A 14,516-nucleotide genomic window follows, 5' to 3' on the forward strand; every position below is an offset into this window, starting at 1 on the left:
CACCTAATCACTCATTCTCTTCCAACTTTCCCTATTACGAATCCAAACATATCACTCCCAAAATACCCACATTGCTTCCATTCCTTAATTCATTCACTTATCCCAATGACAATAACATTATTCTATTTACAAGATATATACCCAATTATCATCCTTATTATTATTATGATTCATTCCACACAACATCACCACTTCATCTATCAATTCTCATCAACAACACCAATCATCAATTTCCTCAACAACATCATAATCACACTCCAATACATACAATTCATAAAATCTCCATCACAATTCACATGCCTCATACATAGTCCAACCCACCATCAATACTCATTGACACCAATAATTCTCAAAAATTATTATCAACCACAATAACCTTCAATTAAAATCATCATCAACATCCATCTTCAATCCTCAACACCCACCAACGTAATTCATCAATAATCATCATCTAACAATATATATATCATCACATTCAAACTCATTCAACCTACATCCAAATCATCATCAAACATAACATTTATATACAACTAATCATACAATCACATCCTTCAACCTATCTTAAGGTCAACTAGCCTAAGTGTCCAGAAACATTACATATTACATAAAGAAAACTGAAACCATACCTTGGCTGATTCCCAATATGCGCAAAATACCAAAAACTTGATTCCAACAAGATCAACAAGCCTCAAGCACTAACACCACCTCCAAGACTCACCAACCATCAAGCCAAACACATATAACATACCAACATCAAGCTTAGGGTTCACAAAAACAACTAAGCACAAGGGTGTAGTAAAATCTTACCTTACTGATGAGCGGATAATTTATACGCTTTTTGACATTGTTTTTAGTATATTTTTAGAAGGATCTAGTTACTTTTAGGGATGTTTTTAATAGATTTTGTGTTAAATTCACATTTCTGGACTTTACTATGAGTTTGTGTGTTTTTCTGTGATTTCAGGTATTTTCTGGCTGAAATTGAGGGACTTGAGCAGAAATCAGATTCAGAGGTTGAAAAAGGACTGCTGATGCTGTTGGATTCTGACCTCCCTGCACTCAAAGTGGCTTTTCTGGAGCTACAGAACTCGAAATGGCGCGCTTCCAATTGCGTTGGAAAGTAGACATCCAGGGCTTTCCAGCAATATATAATAGTCCATACTTTGGCCAAGAATTGACGACGTAAACTGGCGTTCAACGCCAGCCTTCTGCCCAAATCTGGCGTCCAGCGCCAGAAAAGGATCCAAAACCAGAGTTGAACGCCCAAACTGGCACAGAAACTGGTGTTCAACTCCACAAATGGCCTCTGCACGTGCTACACTTAAGCTCAGCCCAAACACACACCAAGTGGGCCCCGGAAGTGGATTTATACATCAAATACTTACTCATGTAAACCCTAGCAGCTAGTTTATTATAAATAGGACCTCTTACTATTGTATTAGACATCTTTGAACGCCTGGTTCTTAGATCAGAGGGGCTGGCCATCTCGGCCATGCCTGGACCTTCACTTATGTATTTTCAACGGTAGAGTTTCTACACTCCATAGATTAAGGTGTGGAGCTCTGCTGTTCCTCAAAGATTAATGCAAAGTACTACTGTTTTCTATTCAATTCTTCTTATTTCGCTTCTAAGATATCCATTCGCTCCCAAGAACACGATGAAGGTGATGATTATGTGTGCCGCTCATCATCCTTCTCCCTTATGAACGCGTGCCTGACAAACACTTCCGTTCTATATGAAATAAGCTAGAATGAATATCTCTTAGATCCCCTAACCAGAATCTTCGTGGCGTAAGCTAGAATGATGGCGGCATTCAAGAGAATCCGGAAGGTCTAAACCTTGTCTGTGGTATTCTGAGTAGGATTCAATGATTGAATGACTGTGACGAGCTTCAAACTCGCGATTGTTGGGCGTTAGTGACAGACGCAAAAGGAGGGTGAATCCTATTCCAGCATGATCGAGAACCGACAGATGAATAGCCGTGCCGTGACAGGGTGCGTGAGCATATGATTCACTGAGAGGAGGGGATGTAGCCACTGACAACGGTGATGCCCTTGCATACAGCCAGCCATGGAAAGGAGTAAGACTGATTGGATGAAGATAGCAGGAAAGCAGAGGTTCAGAGGAACGAAAAGCATCTCCATTCGCTTATCTGAAATCCCTGCCAATGAATCTACATAAGTATCTCTATCCCTTTTATTGTTTATTTTAATCTAATAAAATATCATGTTTAAATCCGCCTGACTGAGATTTGCAAGGTGACCATAGCTTGCTTCATACCAACAATCTCCGTGAGATTCGACCCTTACTCACGTAAGGTATTACTTGGACGACCCAGTGCACTTGCTGGTTAGTTGAATGGAGTTGTGATCACACGTGCCATTACCAGGGATTATTAAGATCCCAATTCATTACACCATGACCTCTTTGGGGTATTTTTGATTTCATACAAATACAAAGAGACTAACTTTGAGGATCACAATTTCGTCCACCACGTTTTTGGCGCCGTTGCCGGGGATTGTTTGAGTTTGGACAACTGACGGTTCATCTTGTTGCTCAGATTAGGTAATTTTCTTTTTGTTTTGTTTTCAAAAATTTTTCAAAAATCTTTCAAAAACTCTTCCTTTGTTTTCGAAAAAAAAAATAAAATAAATTAAAATAAAATAAAATGTTTTCAAAAATAAATTATTCTATGGCTTCAAAATTTTTAAGAATGAATTCTAGTGTTTCATGAAATATGTTGAATCATATCTGGCTGTAAAGCCATACCCAAACTACTTTGGGATTGGTATTCAACTAATCACTCCAGCCCATGTAATTATATGTTGTAGCTTGGCTGGCTATTAAGCCATGCCTGACCCTTTGATTGGAGCTTTAAGACTAACATGGCAAGATTCCTGGAATTCATATTAAAATTTTTGGAATCCTTATTTTTCTTTTTTAAAATAATTTTTCAAAAAATAAATAAAAATACAAAAAAAAATTTAGAAAATCATAAAAATCAAAAATATTTTTGTGTTTCTTGTTTGAGTCTTGAGTCATATCATAAGTTTGGTGTCATTTGCATATGCATCTAGCATTTTTCGAAAATATCATGCATTCATAGTGTTCTTCATGATCTTCAAGTTGTTCTTGGTAAGTCTTCTTGTTTGATCTTGATGATTTTTTGTTTTGTGTTGTATGTTGTTTTTCATATGCATTCTTGAATTCTTAGTGCGTAAGCATTAAAGAATTCTAAGTTTGGTGTCTTGCATGTTTTCTTTGCATTAAAAATTTTTCAAAAATATGTTCTTGATGTTCATCATGACATTCAAAGTGTTCTTGGTGTTCATCTTGACATTCATAGCGTTCTTGCATGCATTCATTGTTTTGATCTAAAAATTTCATGCATTGCATCTTTTTAGTGTTTTTCTCTTGTTTCATAAAAATTTCAAAAATCAAAAAAAAAATATCTTTCCCTTTTTCTCTCATCAAATTCGAAAATTTGGATTGACTTTTTCAAAAATTTTTAAAATCAAGTTGTTGCCAATGAGTCAAATCAAATTTTCAATTTGAAAATCTTATCTTTTTCAAAATCTTTTTCAAAAATCAAATCTTTTTCAAAATTCTTAGTTATTTTCGAAAATTCCAAAAATATTTTTCAAAAATCTTTTTCTTATTTTTAATCAAATTTTCGAAAATAACATAAACAATTAATGTTTTGATTCAAAAATTTGAAGTTTGTTACTTGCTTGTTAAGAAAGATTCAAACTTTAAGTTCTAGAATCATATCTTATGATTTCTTATGAATCAAGTCATTAATTGAGATTTTAAAAATCAAATCTTTTTCAAAACTAATTCCAATCATATCTTTTCAAAAATATCTTCTTATCTTATCTTTTTCAAAAATATCTTTTCAAAATATCTTTTCTAACTTCCTAACTTCCTATCTTTTCAAAATTTGTTTCAACTAACTAACTAACTTTTTGTTTGTTTCTTAACTTTTTCAAAACCACCTAACTAACTCTCTCTCTCTCTCATTTTCGAAAATATCTCTCCCCTTTTTCAAGATTTCTTTTTAATTTATTAATTATTTCAATATAAAAAAAAATTTTGAAAAAAATACTAACAATTTTCAAAAAAACAATTTTCAAAAATCACTAACTCTTTTTCAAAATAATTTTTGAAAATTATTCCTCCCCCATCTCATTCTATTTATTCATTCATGTCCTAACATCTCATCTCACATTCCAATCCTCACAGTTGTGTTTCTTCCTTTACATCACATCCTTTATCTCCCCCTCTTCTTCTACTTACAAAGGGATCCCTATACTGTGGTATAAAGGATCTCTATTATTATTATCATTTTTCTGGCCATTCTTCCTTGTCATATGAGCAGGAGCAAGGATAAGAACATTCTTGTGGAAGCAGATCCAGAACCTGAAAGGACTCTGAAGAGAAAATTAAGAGAAGCTAAAATACAACAATCCAGAGATAACCTTTCAGAAATTTTCGAACAGGCAGAGGAGATGGCAGCCGAAAATAATAATAATGAAAGGAGGATGCTTGGTGACTTTACTGCACCTAATTCCAATTTACATGGAAGAAGCATCTCCATTCCTGCCATTGGAGCAAACAACTTTGAGCTGAAACCTCAATTAGTTTCTCTGATGCAGCAGAACTGCAAGTTTCATGGACTTCCATCTGAAGATCCTTTTCAGTTCTTAACTGAATTCTTGCAGATATGTGATACTGTAAAGACTAATGGAATAGATCCTGAAGTCTACAGGCTCATGCTTTTCCCTTTTGCTGTAAGAGACAGAGCTAGATTATGGTTGGATTCTCAACCCAAAGATAGCCTGAACTCTTGGGATAAGCTGGTCACGGCTTTCTTAGCCAAGTACTTTCCTCCTCAAAAGCTGAGCAAGCTTAGAGCGGATGTTCAAACCTTCAGACAGAAAGAAGGTGAATCCCTCTATGAAGCTTGGGAAAGATACAAACAGTTGACCAAAAAGTGTCCTTCTGACATGCTTTCAGAATGGACCATCCTGGATATATTCTATGATGGTTTATCTGAGCTATCAAAGATGTCACTGGACACTTCTGCAGGTGGATCCATTCACCTAAAGAAAACGCCTGCAGAAGCTCAAGAACTCATTGACATGGTTGCTAATAACCAGTTCATGTACACTTCTGAAAGGAATCCTGTGAATAATGGGACGCCTATGAAGAAGGGAGTTCTTGAGGTTGATACTCTGAACGCCATATTGGCTCAGAATAAAATATTGACTCAGCAAGTCAATATGATCTCTCAGAGTCTGCATGGAATGCAAGCTGCATCCAACAGTACTCAAGAGGCATCTTCTGAAGAGGAAGCCTATGATCCTGAGAACCCTGCAATAGCAGAGGTAAATTATTTAGGTGAACCTTATGGAAACACCTATAACTCAACATGGAGAAATCATCCAAATTTCTCATGGAAGGATCAAAAGCCTCAACAAGGCTTTAATAATGGTGGAAGAAACAGGTTTAGCAATAGCAAGCCTTTTCCATCATCCACTCAGCAACAGACAGAGAACTCTGAACAAAATGCTTCTAATTTAGCAAATCTAGTCTCTGATCTATCTAAGGCCACTGTAAGTTTCATGAATGAAACAAGATCTTCCATTAGAAATCTGGAAGCACAAGTGGGCCAGCTGAGTAAAAGGATCACTGAAATCCCTCCTAGTACTCTCCCAAGCAATACAGAAGAGAATCCAAAAGGAGAGTGCAAGGCCATTGACATAAGCGCCATGGCCGAACCTATAAGGAAAGGAGAGGACGTGAATCCCAAGGAGGAAGACCTCCTGGGACGTCCAGTGATCAATAAGGAGCTTCCCTCTGAGGAACTAAAGGACTCTGAGGCTCATCTAGAGACCATAGAGATTCCATTGAACCTCCTTATGCCCTTCATGAGCTTTGATGAGTATTCCTCTTCTGAAGAGAATGAGGATGTCACTGAAGAGCAAACTGCCAAGTTTCTTGGTGCAATCATGAAGCTGAATGCCAAATTATTTGGCATTGATACTTGGGAAGTTGAACCTCCCTTGTTCATCAATGAACTAAGTGATCTGGATCAACTGACATTACCTCAGAAGAGACAGGATCCTGGAAAGTTCATACTATCCTGCACCATAGGCACCATGGTCTTTAATGCTCTATGTGACCTTGGTTCAGGAATAAACCTCATGCCCCTCTCTGTAATAGAGAAACTGGGAATCTATGGGGTGCAAGCTGCTAAAATCTCACTAGAGATGGCAGACAGCTCAAGAAGACAGGCTTATGGACAAGTAGGAGATGTATTAGTAAAGGTTGAAGGCCTTTACATACCTACTGATTTCATAGTCCTGGATACTGGAAAGGAAGAGGATGAATCCATCATCCTAGGAAGACCTTTCCTGGCCACAGCAAGAGCTGTGATTGATGTTGACAGAGGTGAAATAGTCCTTCAATGGAATGAGAACTCCCTTGTATTCAAAACTCAAGGATCTCCCTCTGCAACCATGGAGAGGAAGCAGAAAAAGCTTCTCTCAAAGCAGAGTCAACCAGAGCCCCCACAGTCAAACTCTAAGTTTGGTGTTGGGAGGCCACAACCAAACTCTAAGTTTGGTGTTGAACTCCCATATCCAAACTCTAAGTTTGGTGTTGGAGAGTCTCAACAAAGCTCTGCACATCTGTGAGGCTCCATGAGAGCCCACTGTCAAGCTATTGACATTAAAGAAGCGCTTGTTGGGAGGCAACCCAATGTTTCTCTAATTTTTATTGTTTTTCATGTTTTCTTAGGTTCATGATCATGTGGAGTCACAAAATAAACAAAAAAATCAAAAACGGAATCAAAAACAGCAGAAGAAAAATCACACCCTGGAGGAGCATCTGTCTGGCGTTCAAACGCCAGAACAGAGCATAGTTCTGGCGCTGAACGCCCAGAACAAGCATGGTTCTGGCGTTCAAACGCCAGAAATGGCAGCAAAGGGGCGTTGAACGCCCAAAATGGGCACCAACCTGGCGCTGAATGCCCAGAGTTGTGTGCAAGGGCATTTTGCATGCCTAAAGTGGTGCAGGGATGTAAATGCCTTGACACCTCAAGATCTGTGGACCCCACAGGATCCCCACCCACCTCACCCTCTATCTCTCCATTCATGACCATCCCTTCTGTTTTTCATCCACCACTCACATCCATACACACATCCCTCCATCTCCTCCATATCTTCTTCTTCTTCTATTCCTTCTTCTTTTGCTCGAGGGCGAGCAACATTCTAAGTTTGGTGTGGTAAAAAGCATAGCTTTTTTTGTTTTTCTCCATAACCATTAATGCCACCTAAGGCCAGAGAGGCCTCTAGAAAGAGGAAAGGGAAGACAAAAGCTTCCATCAAGGGTCTATAGCTCAGTGGTAGAACATTTGACTGCAAATCAAGAGATCCCTGAGACGCCTCAGGGGATACATTTTCTTCCACACAATTATTGGAAGCAACTAAGGGTGGAACATCAAGAGAACTCCATCATCCTTCATGAAATCAGAGAAGATCTAAAAGCAATGAAGGAGGAGCAGCAAAGACAAGGAAGAAACATAGAAAAGCTCAAGGACATCACTAAGGTGGACTCATTCCTTGTTCTTACTTTCTCTGTTTTTCGTTTTCCATGTTATGTACTTATCTGTGTTTGTGCCTTCATTACATGATCATTAGTAGTTAGTAACTTTGTCTTAAAGATATGAATGTCCTATGAATCCATCACCTCTCTTAAATGAAAAATATTTTAATTCAAAAGAACAAGAAGTACATGAGTTTCGAATTCATCCTTAAACTTAGTTTAATTATATTGATGTGGTGACAATGCTTCTTGTTTTCTGAATGAATGCTTGAACAGTGCATATGTCTTTTGAAGTTGTTGTTTAAGAATGGTAAATATGTTGGCTCTTGAAAGAATGATGACTAGGAGACATGTCATTTGATAATCTGAAAAATCATAAAAATGATTCTTGAAGCAAGAAAAAGCAGCAAAGAACAAAGCTTGCAGAAAAAAAAAATAGGCGAAAAAAAAATAGAAAGAAAAAGAAAAAAAAGCAAGCAGAAAAAGCCAATAACCCTTAAAACCAAAAGGCAAGGGAAAATAAAAAGGATCCCAAGGCTTTGAGCATCAGTGGATAGGAGGGCCTAAAGGAATAAAATCTTGGTCTAAGCGGCTAAACCAAGCTGTCCCTAACCATGTGCTTGTGGCGTGTAGGTGTCAAGTGAAAACTTGAGACTGAGCGGTTAAAGTCAAGGTCCAAAGCAAAAAAAAAAAAAAAAAAAGAGTGTGCTTAAGAACCCTGGACACCTCTAATTGGGGACTTTAGCAAAGCTGAGTCACAATCTGAAAAGGTTCACCCAATTATGTGTCTGTGGCATTTATGTATCCGGTGGTAATACTGGAAAACAAAGTGCTTAGGGCCACGGCCAAGACTCATAAAGAAGCTGTGTTCAAGAATCATCATACTGAACTAGGAGAGTCAATAACACTATCTGAAATCTGAGTTCCTATAGATGCCAATCATTCTGAACCTCAATGGATAAAGTGAGATGCCAAAACTATTCAAGAGGCAAAAAGCTATAAGTCCCGCTCATATGATTGAAGCTCTGTTTCATTGATAGTTTGGAATTTATAGTATATTCTATTCTTTTTATCCTAATTTGATTTTTAGTTGCTTGGGGACAAGCAACAATTTAAGTTTGGTGTTGTGATGAGCGGATAATTTATACGCTTTTTGACGTTGTTTTTAGTATGTTTTTAGTAGGATCTAGTTACTTTTAGGGATGTTTTTAATAGATTTTGTGTTAAATTCACATTTCTGGACTTTACTATGAGTTTGTGTGTTTTTCTGTGATTTCAGGTATTTTCTGGCTGAAATTGAGGGACTTGAGCAGAAATCAGATTCAGAGGTTGAAAAAGGACTGCTGATGCTGTTGGATTCTGACCTCCCTGCACTCAAAGTGGATTTTCTGGAGCTACCGAACTCGAAATGGCGCGCTTCCAATTGCGTTGGAAAGTAGACATCCAGGGCTTTCCAGCAATATATAATAGTCTATACTTTGGCCAAGAATTGACGACGTAAACTGGCGTTCAACGCCAGCCTTCTGCCCAAATCTGCCGTCCAGTGCCAGAAAAGGATCCAAAACCAGAGTTGAACGCCCAAACTGGCACAGAAACTGGCGTTCAACTCCACAAATGGCCTCTGCACGTGCTACACTTAAGCTCAGCCCAAACACACACCAAGTGGGCCCCGGAAATGGATTTATACATCAAATACTTACTCATGTAAACCCTAGCAGCTAGTTTATTATAAATAGGACCTCTTACTATTGTATTAGACATCTTTGAACGCCTGGTTCTTAGATCAGAGGGGCTGGCCATCTCGGCCATGCCTGGACCTTCACTTATGTATTTTCAACGGTAGAGTTTCTACACTCCATAGATTAAGGTGTGGAGCTCTGCTGTTCCTCAAAGATTAATGCAAAGTACTACTGTTTTCTATTCAATTCTTCTTATTTCGCTTCTAAGATATCCATTCGCTCCCAAGAACACGATGAAGGTGATGATTATGTGTGCCGCTCATCATCCTTCTCCCTTATGAACGCGTGCCTGACAAACACTTCCGTTCTATATGAAATAAGCTAGAATGAATATCTCTTAGATCTCCTAACCAGAATCTTCGTGGCGTAAGCTAGAATGATGGCGGCATTCAAGAGAATCCGGAAGGTCTAAACCTTGTCTGTGGTATTCTGAGTAGGATTCAATGATTGAATGACTGTGACGAGCTTCAAACTCGCGATTGTTGGGCGTTAGTGACAGACGCAAAAGGAGGGTGAATCCTATTCCAGCATGATCGAGAACCGACAGATGAATAGCCGTGCCGTGACAGGGTGCGTGAGCATATGATTCACTGAGAGGAGGGGATGTAGCCACTGACAACGGTGATGCCCTTGCATACAGCCAGCCATGGAAAGGAGTAAGACTGATTGGATGAAGATAGCAGGAAAGCAGAGGTTCAGAGGAACGAAAAGCATCTCCATTCGCTTATCTGAAATCCCTGCCAATGAATCTACATAAGTATCTCTATCCCTTTTATTGTTTATTTTAATCTAATAAAATATCATGTTTAAATCCGCCTGACTGAGATTTGCAAGGTGACCATAGCTTGCTTCATACCAACAATCTCCGTGGGATTCGACCCTTACTCACGTAAGGTATTACTTGGACGACACAGTGCACTTGCTGGTTAGTTGAATGGAGTTGTGATCACACGTGCCATTACCAGGGATTATTAAGATCCCAATTCATTACACCATGACCTCTTTGGGGTATTTTTGATTTCATACAAATACAAAGAGACTAACTTTGAGGATCACAATTTCGTCCACCACGTTTTTGGCGCCGTTGCCGGGGATTGTTTGAGTTTGGACAACTGACGGTTCATCTTGTTGCTCAGATTAGGTAATTTTCTTTTTGTTTTGTTTTCAAAAATTTTTCAAAAATCTTTCAAAAACTCTTCCTTTGTTTTCGAAAAAAAAAATAAAATAAATTAAAATAAAATAAAATGTTTTCAAAAATAAATTATTCTATGGCTTCAAAATTTTTAAGAATGAATTCTAGTGTTTCATGAAATATGTTGAATCATATCTGGCTGTAAAGCCATACCCAAACTACTTTGGGATTGGTATTCAACTAATCACTCCAGCCCATGTAATTATATGTTGTAGCTTGGCTGGCTATTAAGCCATGCCTGACCCTTTGATTGGAGCTTTAAGACTAACATGGCAAGATTCCTGGAATTCATATTAAAATTTTTGGAATCCTTATTTTTCTTTTTTAAAATAATTTTTCAAAAAATAAATAAAAATACAAAAAAAAATTTAGAAAATCATAAAAATCAAAAATATTTTTGTGTTTCTTGTTTGAGTCTTGAGTCATATCATAAGTTTGGTGTCATTTGCATATGCATCTAGCATTTTTCGAAAATATCATGCATTCATAGTGTTCTTCATGATCTTCAAGTTGTTCTTGGTAAGTCTTCTTGTTTGATCTTGATGATTTTTTGTTTTGTGTTGTATGTTGTTTTTCATATGCATTCTTGAATTCTTAGTGCGTAAGCATTAAAGAATTCTAAGTTTGGTGTCTTGCATGTTTTCTTTGCATTAAAAATTTTTCAAAAATATGTTCTTGATGTTCATCATGACATTCAAAGTGTTCTTGGTGTTCATCTTGACATTCATAGCGTTCTTGCATGCATTCATTGTTTTGATCTAAAAATTTCATGCATTGCATCTTTTTAGTGTTTTTCTCTTGTTTCATAAAAATTTCAAAAATCAAAAAAAAAATATCTTTCCCTTTTTCTCTCATCAAATTCGAAAATTTGGATTGACTTTTTCAAAAATTTTTAAAATCAAGTTGTTGCCAATGAGTCAAATCAAATTTTCAATTTGAAAATCTTATCTTTTTCAAAATCTTTTTCAAAAATCAAATCTTTTTCAAAATTCTTAGTTATTTTCGAAAATTCCAAAAATATTTTTCAAAAATATTTTTCTTATTTTTAATCAAATTTTCGAAAATAACATAAACAATTAATGTTTTGATTCAAAAATTTGAAGTTTGTTACTTGCTTGTTAAGAAAGATTCAAACTTTAAGTTCTAGAATCATATCTTATGATTTCTTATGAATCAAGTCATTAATTGAGATTTTAAAAATCAAATCTTTTTCAAAACTAATTCCAATCATATCTTTTCAAAAATATCTTCTTATCTTATCTTTTTCAAAAATATCTTTTCAAAATATCTTTTCTAACTTCCTAACTTCCTATCTTTTCAAAATTTGTTTCAACTAACTAACTAACTTTTTGTTTGTTTCTTAACTTTTTCAAAACCACCTAACTAACTCTCTCTCTCTCTCATTTTCGAAAATATCTCTCCCCTTTTTCAAGATTTCTTTTTAATTTATTAATTATTTCAATATAAAAAAAAATTTTGAAAAAAATACTAACAATTTTCAAAAAAACAATTTTCAAAAATCACTAACTCTTTTTCAAAATAATTTTCGAAAATTATTCCTCCCCCATCTCATTCTATTTATTCATTCATGTCCTAACATCTCATCTCACATTCCAATCCTCACAGTTGTGTTTCTTCCTTTACATCACATCCTTTATCTCCCCCTCTTCTTCTACTTACAAAGGGATCCCTATACTGTGGTATAAAGGATCTCTATTATTATTATCATTTTTCTGGCCATTCTTCCTTGTCATATGAGCAGGAGCAAGGATAAGAACATTCTTGTGGAAGCAGATCCAGAACCTGAAAGGACTCTGAAGAGAAAATTAAGAGAAGCTAAAATACAACAATCCAGAGATAACCTTTCAGAAATTTTCGAACAGGCAGAGGAGATGGCAGCCGAAAATAATAATAATGAAAGGAGGATGCTTGGTGACTTTACTGCACCTAATTCCAATTTACATGGAAGAAGCATCTCCATTCCTGCCATTGGAGCAAACAACTTTGAGCTGAAACCTCAATTAGTTTCTCTGATGCAGCAGAACTGCAAGTTTCATGGACTTCCATCTGAAGATCCTTTTCAGTTCTTAACTGAATTCTTGCAGATATGTGATACTGTAAAGACTAATGGAATAGATCCTGAAGTCTACAGGCTCATGCTTTTCCCTTTTGCTGTAAGAGACAGAGCTAGATTATGGTTGGATTCTCAACCCAAAGATAGCCTGAACTCTTGGGATAAGCTGGTCACGGCTTTCTTAGCCAAGTACTTTCCTCCTCAAAAGCTGAGCAAGCTTAGAGCGGATGTTCAAACCTTCAGACAGAAAGAAGGTGAATCCCTCTATGAAGCTTGGGAAAGATACAAACAGTTGACCAAAAAGTGTCCTTCTGACATGCTTTCAGAATGGACCATCCTGGATATATTCTATGATGGTTTATCTGAGCTATCAAAGATGTCACTGGACACTTCTGCAGGTGGATCCATTCACCTAAAGAAAACGCCTGCAGAAGCTCAAGAACTCATTGACATGGTTGCTAATAACCAGTTCATGTACACTTCTGAAAGGAATCCTGTGAATAATGGGACGCCTATGAAGAAGGGAGTTCTTGAGGTTGATACTCTGAACGCCATATTGGCTCAGAATAAAATATTGACTCAGCAAGTCAATATGATCTCTCAGAGTCTGCATGGAATGCAAGCTGCATCCAACAGTACTCAAGAGGCATCTTCTGAAGAGGAAGCCTATGATCCTGAGAACCCTGCAATAGCAGAGGTAAATTATTTAGGTGAACCTTATGGAAACACCTATAACTCAACATGGAGAAATCATCCAAATTTCTCATGGAAGGATCAAAAGCCTCAACAAGGCTTTAATAATGGTGGAAGAAACAGGTTTAGCAATAGCAAGCCTTTTCCATCATCCACTCAGCAACAGACAGAGAACTCTGAACAAAATGCTTCTAATTTAGCAAATCTAGTCTCTGATCTATCTAAGGCCACTGTAAGTTTCATGAATGAAACAAGATCTTCCATTAGAAATCTGGAAGCACAAGTGGGCCAGCTGAGTAAAAGGATCACTGAAATCCCTCCTAGTACTCTCCCAAGCAATACAGAAGAGAATCCAAAAGGAGAGTGCAAGGCCATTGACATAAGCGCCATGGCCGAACCTATAAGGAAAGGAGAGGACGTGAATCCCAAGGAGGAAGACCTCCTGAGACGTCCAGTGATCAATAAGGAGCTTCCCTCTGAGGAACTAAAGGACTCTGAGGCTCATCTAGAGACCATAGAGATTCCATTGAACCTCCTTATGCCCTTCATGAGCTTTGATGAGTATTCCTCTTCTGAAGAGAATGAGGATGTCACTGAAGAGCAAACTGCCAAGTTTCTTGGTGCAATCATGAAGCTGAATGCCAAATTATTTGGCATTGATACTTGGGAAGTTGAACCTCCCTTGTTCATCAATGAACTAAGTTGAACCCAAAGATCCCAATTCATTACACCATGACCTCTTTGGGGTATTTTTGATTTCATACAAATACAAAGAGACTAACTTTGAGGATCACAATTTCGTCCACCACTTACCAAATGAAATTAGGGGTAAAATCCAACGATTATCCGCTACTAGAGATCACCTAAACAAGCAAAACCACAAAATCTACTCAAAAACCAAACCCAAAAACGAAGAAACACTAGGGCTGGAAACTGGAGTATGAGTTGAGAGATCTTACCAACATAACCTAGATAGAAATGAAGAGCTCGTTGAGAGCTTCGTGTGACCGTAAACGGCTCGTCAATCGGAGTTCCGTAGCTCAAGTTATGGCTCCCGGAAGGTGATGATGAATAGTGACAATGGGGTTTCACCCCCCACCATCACCTATCCGAGTTCTCTCTCTCTCTCTCTCTTCCCTTCAAAATGAGCTTGAAGCTCATTAAACACATATATGTATGTTGGACCTTGGGTCCGGTTTGGGCCCGGTCC

General features: G+C 37.4%; 2 non-coding genes across 2 annotated transcripts; both read right to left on the reverse strand.

The window, feature by feature from the left end:
- Positions 1-4,904: 4,904 nt before the first annotated feature.
- Positions 4,905-5,012, reverse strand: LOC148544948 (small nucleolar RNA R71). The gene has a single exon (XR_015901361.1). It is a non-coding gene; the product is annotated as a small nucleolar RNA R71 (small nucleolar RNA).
- Positions 5,013-12,827: 7,815 nt separating this feature from the next.
- On the reverse strand, positions 12,828-12,935 carry LOC148544949 (small nucleolar RNA R71). Its single transcript, XR_015901362.1, has one exon. It is a non-coding gene; the product is annotated as a small nucleolar RNA R71 (small nucleolar RNA).
- Between the last annotated feature and the right edge of the window lie 1,581 nt (positions 12,936-14,516).

The sequence above is a fragment of the Arachis ipaensis genome, chromosome B9, assembly GCF_059453495.1.
Source record: "Arachis ipaensis isolate K30076 ecotype BB chromosome B9, ASM5945349v1, whole genome shotgun sequence".
Taxonomy (NCBI): domain Eukaryota; kingdom Viridiplantae; phylum Streptophyta; class Magnoliopsida; order Fabales; family Fabaceae; genus Arachis; species Arachis ipaensis.